The sequence below is a fragment of the Acomys russatus genome, chromosome X, assembly GCF_903995435.1.
Source record: "Acomys russatus chromosome X, mAcoRus1.1, whole genome shotgun sequence".
Lineage (NCBI taxonomy): Eukaryota > Metazoa > Chordata > Mammalia > Rodentia > Muridae > Acomys > Acomys russatus.
Genome location: NC_067169.1, coordinates 60,371,141 through 60,379,432, shown reverse-complemented (window position 1 = coordinate 60,379,432; position 8,292 = coordinate 60,371,141). Strand labels below are relative to the sequence as shown.

Below are 8,292 nucleotides of genomic sequence, written 5' to 3'. Positions count from 1 at the left end.
GCACTTCTTTCAAGTTACCTTTAGGTGTATATTTACTGGTAACTGACTTACAAGGGAATAGCTCAGACTAAGGTCAAACAATAATAATTATGATCTCTCTGGCTGGCTGATTCTACACATACACATAGTGAAGTGGATAATTGAGACAACTATCAAGATAATTCAAGGCAAAAAAGGATTCTTGCTTCAATTATCTGACTATTTCAAACGAGTATATTTTGAACAGAATTATCTGCCTAATTGCTTCAATTTTGCACTTCACTTTGTCTGGGGTGGCCCCAATTTGCTTGGGTGTTGGGTTCATTAATATATCTCCCCAAATACAGCATTTTCTCTTATCCATTTCCCAAACTTATACTATCCTGACCTTTGAAATGTAAGCCCCTTGGAGGAATTCTAGGGTGTTTCATTCTTGGAGACTTGAACTCCAGTGAGAGCATCTGTCAGGTCCTATGGAAAGCTGATTAATTTTGTGAATGATTGTGTTTATTTGAAAAGGCTTTGAGAAACATAAATAGTGCAGCTTAGTGTCAGGAACAACATGTGCATATGATCAACATCCATACTGAAGCTGCGGGATATAGATAATATATGGCTAAACCTACATCTCCAGTGCTGCCATCCTAGAAACAAATTTTTTTTTCATCATGGAGACACCATAGCCTCTGACTTGCTATAAAAATTGACTAGAAATCACCATCTCCTTCAAGAGGATAACACACTCACATATTATATATACACACAATATATGTGTGTATATATTCAATGCATACATTTCACCATGTACTGCTGTTGTTCCTGCACATTTCCTCTCCAACTGCTAATAGTCAGCAGAGACTGGCTATAAGGAATAACAAGAGGAAAGTGAAAGGTGAAGGTGTCCAGTGGAGTTGTCTGGAGGTGGTGAGTACTTATTAAATGAAACTGTCAAACTGATTTTCAAAGGGCTCTGTTTCAGAGACCTGTTAATGAGTTGAATTCATTTTCCATGCCAATTACTTGGAGTCTAAGTTTCTACAGTAGCCTGCTGTTAGCCTCTTGTGTAAACAGTCTCAGATGCTTATGTAGCTCTTCATAGAGCCAAGCTGACTCAATAGCTGAGTGAGTTTTCACTTGTTAGTATAAGTCTATATTGGTAAATTGTTCACCTTCATCCTAGGTAGGTACTCTTCAAAACAATTCTGTCTCTATAGTGTCAGTTTATCTGTATAAAATCAACTCAGTGATAGGATATTTTTGTATTGATAGGATATTCAAAATTGTATTTTGTCGGGTCCCAGCCAACAGGAGAAATTGAATCAGGGTTCACCTGAAAGAAGGAGTGGGGATTGAAAGTAGGATACAGAGATGAGAGAAATAACAAATCAAGTCAGGAAATTTCTGATCAAGATTCACTTTATTGCCGACTAACAGGAACATATATATAGGGCAAGGTCAATAGGATCTATTCTTATCTCACTTACCCTAGCCCCCGGGCAAGAATACAATAGCCTAAATTGCTCCCTGTAGAACTTCCTAGTTCTCTGAGTAGTTCCCTGTAAGAACTTCCTAAATCCTCTGGGTGGTTTCAAGTTGAGACTTCTCTACTTCTTTCAAAGGTAAATAGTCCAAGGATGGCCTAGAACACAAGACCTCATGGTGAGGTAAAGATCAGCATCTTGAAGGTCACAGCATACAGCCTAAGCACAGGATTTCTGACATGGCAGAATTTGTCATGGGTCGCCACAGTATTTAAGACAATCTCTATAGTTACTGTCTTGTAACCACTCTGGAATCATTAGAATATGGATAGGACGTTTATAGGCTATCCTCAAATTACTTTAAAAAGATCCATGATGCTCTCTGAATAGATCAGGGAAATGGGCTGCAGAAAAACGAAGCACTTTCCTTGACTTCCTGTCTTCTTTCAGAACAGGAAGACACATTGGTCCTCTGCCTTATAGCAATTAAAACCCAGGAACCAATGAGCATACACCAAGCCATGTACTCAGCATACTTGCATTCTTTATCCTGATGGACTGCATATTAGATAGCAAATTAAAATCATCATAACAGATTAAGAAAGGAACCACAAAAGGGTGAAAAAAGCTTTAACAACAATTTTTGCTTGGCTTCTGAGCAAAAGGTTATATTGACTTTTTATTTTGGAGCCTGTCATGTTAAAGAGACACTCAACCTACAAGTAGTAGGTGTTAATTTTAGTGACCCACTGGAAAACCTAAGATAGTGGCCAAAAATTATCTTAAGTTGAATGTACTATGATGGATGATGTCCTAAATACAGGCCAGGAAACTGCAATCTGAGAAAAACCTGCTATTATCTCTCTGTGGTTATAAAAAGTTCTTATTCTCTCTAAACTTCAATCTCCTTATTTGTAAAGTAAGGTTTATCTTTGGTTGGAGTACAGGCACCATTAAATGCTACAATTTTAGATTTAATTTAACAATTTATTATAGTAATATAATAATACAATATAATATAATTTTCATTGTTTTAAAATATTTATTTATTTATTTTATTACATGTGTGCTCTGTCTTACTGTATGCATGTGTGAAGTTGTCACATCCTCTAGAATTGCAGTTACAGACAGTTTTGAGCTGTCATGTGAGTGCTGGGGGTAATTGAACCCAGATCCTATGGAAGAGCAGCCAGTGCTCTTAACCACTGAGCCATCTCTCCAGTCCAGTAATTTTTGTTTTAGGAGCCAGATTACTAGGGACCAATTGTTTCTCTTTATATTAGTGATTATTAACAGGTGCAGTTTTGCTTAATAGTGAATTTTGGAAATATTCAGAGACATTTTGGATCTAAATTTGGATGAAACATGTATGTGCTATTGTCATTTTACCAAAAGAAACTGGAAAAAATTACAGTTGTGGGGGGATTACTATACCATATCTTGAACTATATTGCAAAGTCATAGTAGTAAAAGCAATATGATACTGGCACAAAAAAAATATGCATACCAATAGAACAAATTCTAAGACCCCCCAAAAAGCTACATGCAACTACAGACATTTAATATTTCATAAAACAAAGGCCTAAAAGCATATACTGGTGAAAAATTATCTCTATAAAATAGTTCTGGAGAAACTGGATGTCCTCATACAGAAGAATAAAATTAGACCTGTGTCTATCACCTTGCACAAAATTTGATTCTAAAGGAGTCTTGGGCTGTTATATGAAGGCTGAAACTGCTAGAAGAAAACATGATTAGTACCCTATACATTACACATTTATAGAAAAGTACTTTCTGAATGTGGCTCCATTTGCTCGAGAATTAGATAGCAATTGACAAATAAGACTTAATAAAATTACAAAACTTCTTCACAGCTAAAGACCCAGGAGGACCTGCACAAACTTTTGCACAACAAAGAACAATGCATGCAGAGAAAGTAGACACCTCTTCAGATCTAGCCAATGGACAGCTCATTCTCTACGGTTCTGTGGGGAGCAGGGACTGCCTCTTACATGAACTCTGATATCTCCATTTGATCAATTTCCCTTAGGTGGGGAGGCCTGGCAGGCACTCAGAGGAAGGGGAAGCAGGCTGTCAGGATAAGATCTGATAGGCTGTGGTCATATGGTGGGGGAGGAGGTCCCCTTCTGTCAGAGGTCTAGGGGAGGGCAATGGGGTGGAAGAGGGAGGGAGGGTGGGAACTGGAAGTGAGAGGAAAACAATCAGGATGCAATCTGAATACATTATAATAAATTAAATATTACAGAAAGATTTTTAAAAAGTGGGCCTGGGACCTGAACAAAGAATTCTCAAAAGTAGAAAAAATGGCTACAAAATATCTCAAACATGTTTATTATACTAGGAATTAGTGAAACACAAGTCAAAACATCTTTGAGACTTCATCTTATCCCAGTTAAAATGGCAAAGATCAGTGGAACAACTGCCATCAAATGCTAAAGGGGACAAAGCAAAAGGGAGCACTCATCCATTGTTGGGGGATTGCAAACTGGATCAGTCAATGTAGAAATGAACCTGGAAAACTCTAAAGGCTAAGAATAAATCTATAGTATGATCAAACTATAACACTCCTTAGCGTATGTTCAAAAGTATTTACATTCTATGCCATTGATACTTGCTCAGCTATGTTCATTGCTACGTTACACACAGTAACTAGGAAATATAATCTAAATGTCCTTTAGTTGACTAATGATAAATGAATAATAAAAGCGTGATACATGTATACTGTGGAATACTAGTCAGCTGATAAGAGAAATCAAATCATGCAATTTGCAAATAAATGTTTGGTAGGAAAACATATCATATTGTGAGCGGTAACTTGGAGCCAGAAAGACAAATGTCATATGTTCTTTCTCATCTGAGGCTCCCAGCTTGACATCTTCGGATATGAGTAACTGTAGAAACCAGAAAAGTAAAAAGGGAATATTGCGAGTGTAGGAGGTGGGGTGGAGAAGCAATAGAAAAGGAAATACCAGGATTCAAGTAATCAGGTAAAATGTGCAAAACACTGTGGGAAACTGTTTAAGGAGGTGGGAGATAAATACAGATGGAGAGAGTAGGGTAAAATAGCAGTAAGGATTCATTTTAAAGTCAGAGGATACCATACTATTAACTGTATATCTAAAATAGCTAAATGTATAAATATAAATTAAAAAAAAATATATATATATATGAAACTCTCTTATCTTATCTGACATTGCTCTCTCCAAGAGCCAACAACCAACTAACAAAACCTCAACACCGGGCATAAGAATCTCTTTTTTGAGTTGTTAATGGTTGTCCAAGATATCCCCAAAATATGGCTATGGTTATTGTTCTTGGTTTCCTCCAAGAAGTCGAAGGCTATTTACTCTTGAAGATAGCATGCAGTTCAAAATCAAGGTCCAGAGACCCCTAAGCTGGACCTGACATGTAAGCCACTTCCCTGAGGATTAGCCATCATGATATTGTAAAGTACCATGCAAGCTTCCAAAGAAGGGAAGTAAGCAGCAGATCTATCCAGTTGTGGCTCCTATGGACCACAATAACAGCCAATGTGGCATGTTGACTCTAGTGATGCAGTGGTGGCATGAATACCTTGGCAGTAGCCAATGGTTCCCTAATTTAACTTAAGACCAATTCTATAAGAGGGAAATAATGTCTCCTACTGGGAATCTAGCCAACTATCCAGAGCTAATAAAGTCATGAACCTCGGAGGAGAACATAGAGCTACCTTACTAAATCACCTTAATCCTCAACTACATTCTAAATGTTTACCATTATACCCACAGATAAGTATAGTCCTTACCTCTCATCAAGGAAACTTCTATTTGCAACAGGAGACTATTACAGAAAACTACAAGGGGAAAAAAGCATAGTTGTGGGGCTCAGTCCCAGTGGGAACATCTAAAGCATATTTCTTATATCCAAGGCTCCAAGTACTATTGCTGAAACAGGTGCAGGGAAGAGATGCACAGAGTTTACTGTCAGATTGTATCAGAAGCCACACTCATAAAGCCTCACCAAAATGGTTGCCTAAGTGTGAACTAAACAAGGACAGCAACAACAAAAAAATATTCTAAGGTGGAATTCTAATAAGGCACGGGAAGCCTCAACCCTACACAAAAATCTACAGGCACAAAGAAATGCATATAAACACATACATACACCTAATACTATACAGACTGATCAAATGTATTCACATATTTAGAAGTGTGGTGGGGGGGAGCAAAACAACTCTTTTTAAAAGAAGGTTTGAATTTGGAAGAGAGCAAGGTAGAGAATATGAGAGGGAATGGAGGAAAGAAAGAGGAGGAGATGATATAATTATATTGTCATTTCAAAAACAAAAATGAATAGATTTTTAAAATAGCTTTCAAATATATTAAATTCCTTCAAAATAAAAAAGTAACTATCATCATTAGATGCTAAAAATAAGATTATTTGGTACATTAACTCAATTCATGGAATCATCTACTCACAATAATTGAATCAGTTCTAGAACTGGCTTCCTCCAGTTTTATCATTATTTGATGTGTCCTTGAGTAAAATATTTAAGATTTTGGTGCCTTTGTTTCATATCTATAAAATAGTACTAATTGAGATAATCTTAACACTAATTTTGTAAGATTATATAAAGATGAAATAATTCAATATATAAAAGGTGCCTTGAAAATTTTATATTTCAAAAGTGTCCAATCAATGTCTTTAATTTAAGTGGCTACTGACTCAACAAATAAAAGAATGGGGCTGCACGGATGTCGCTGTCGTGCTTGAGTCCCGCTCGATTGTGGCCTATTGGTGCATTCATTTTTTTTATTCTTTTTTTAATTAACTTATTCTTGTTATATCTCAATGGTTATCCCATCCCTCGTATCCGCCCATTCTTCCCTCCCTCCCATTTTCCCCTTACTCCCCTCCCCTATGACTGTGACTGAAGGGGACTTCCTGGTGCATTCATTTAATTCAAGAAAATGGAGACCAAACAGCCAGAAGAAACCTTCGCCAACACCGAAACTAATGGTAAATTTGGTAAACACTCTGCAGAAGATATGGAAGAGGAACAAGCCTTTAAAAGATCTAGAAATACTGATGCGATGGCTGAATTGGGCTTTCTTCTTCAGATAAAGAATGCTGGAGCAGTGATTGGAAAAGGAAGCAAGAATATCAAGGCTCCCTGGATGGGGAGACCTGGCGGCACTCAGAGTAAGGATAGCAAGTTACCAAGAAGAGAGTGGATAACCTAAGAGCACATATAGGGGGAGGAGGTCTCCCTCAGTCACAGACATAAGGGAGGGGAGAAGGGGGAAGCGAGAGGGAGGGAGGAATAGGAGGATACAAGGGAAGGGCTAACAATTGAGATGTAATATGAATAAATTAATAATAAAAAATATCAAGGCTCTTCGTACGATGCCAGTGTTTCAATCTGAGATAGCAGTGGCCCCAAGTACACACTGAATTTCAGTGCTGACATTGAAACGACTGGAGAAATTCTGAAGAAAATTATCCCTACTGTGGAAGTTGCCATCACCCACTGCAAACAGGCAGCTCCTGCTCAAATCTAATGCTGTGGGATGCTTAAATTACCAACATTATAAAAGAACTGACTTTGACTGTGAGTTGAGACTGTTGATTCATCAATGTCTTGCAGGAGGAATTATTGATGTTAAAGGTGCTAAAATCACAGAACTTCGAGAAAACACCCAGCCAGCAATCAAGTTTTTCCAGGAGTGCTGCCCATCATTCTACTGACAGAGTTGTTCATATTGGAGAAAAACCTGATAGGGTGGTAGAGTGCATTAAGATCATCCTTCATCTTATATCTGAGTCTCCCATCAAAGTACATTCACAGCTCTATGATCCCAACTTTTATGATGAAACCTATAATTATGGTGGTTTTACCATGATGACTGACGTAGATGGCCTGTGGGGTTTCCCATGCAGGGAAGTGGTGGTTTTGACAGAATGACTCCTAGTTGGGGTGCAAATCACATGCCTCCTTGTAGAAGAGATTATGATAATATGAGCCCTCATCGAGGACCTCCTTCATCTCCTCTTGGTCGAGGTAGCCATGGTGGCAGCAGAACACAGAATCTTCTTCATCCTCCACCACCACCACCCAGAGTGGGAGATCTAATGGCTTATGACAGAAGAGGAAGGCCTGGAGACCGCTATGATGGCATGGTTGAGTTCAGTGCTGATGAAACTTGGGACTCTGCAATTGATACATGGAGCCCATCAGAATGGCAAATGGCTTATGAACCATAGGGTGGTTTTGGATGTGATTATTACTATGCAGGGGGTCATGGACCATATGGGGATCTTGGCTGACCTATTATTACCACACAAATAATTATTCAACAAAATTTGGCTGGATCTACTATTGGCAAAGGTGGTCAGCGTTTTAAACAAATCCTTCATGAATAGGGAGCATCAATCAAAATTGATGAACCTTTAGAAAGAAGGATCCAAAGAGTGGATCATTACCAATACAGGAACACAGGACAAGATACAGAATGCATGGTATTTGCTGCAGAACAGTGTGAAGTAGTATTCTGCAAAGTTTTTCTAAGACTAATGAAGAACTGAAGGAGTCCTGCATATTTTTTTTTTTAATCTGGTTCCTTTTAGAAAGCCAACATTTCTTTGCTTTATAGGTGTTCTCCATTTGGGGTGTAGTGAAATCTCTGCTGTTCACTAGTTGTAATGTTTTAGTTCCTTACAAACAGATTTTGGGGGAGGGCATGAAAAAACTAACACTAAAATTTTGAAACAGCAGAAGAATGAGTGAATTTTACTTTTTGTTCATTGTTGGTCCTTTAAAAATTCCCTCTGT

At 38.0% G+C, this 8,292-nt stretch overlaps 1 pseudogene; it reads left to right on the top strand.

Annotated features, from left to right (window-relative positions):
• Positions 1–6,430: 6,430 nt before the first annotated feature.
• Positions 6,431–8,028, top strand: LOC127185038 (heterogeneous nuclear ribonucleoprotein K-like; annotated as a pseudogene).
• Positions 8,029–8,292: the final 264 nt, after the last annotated feature.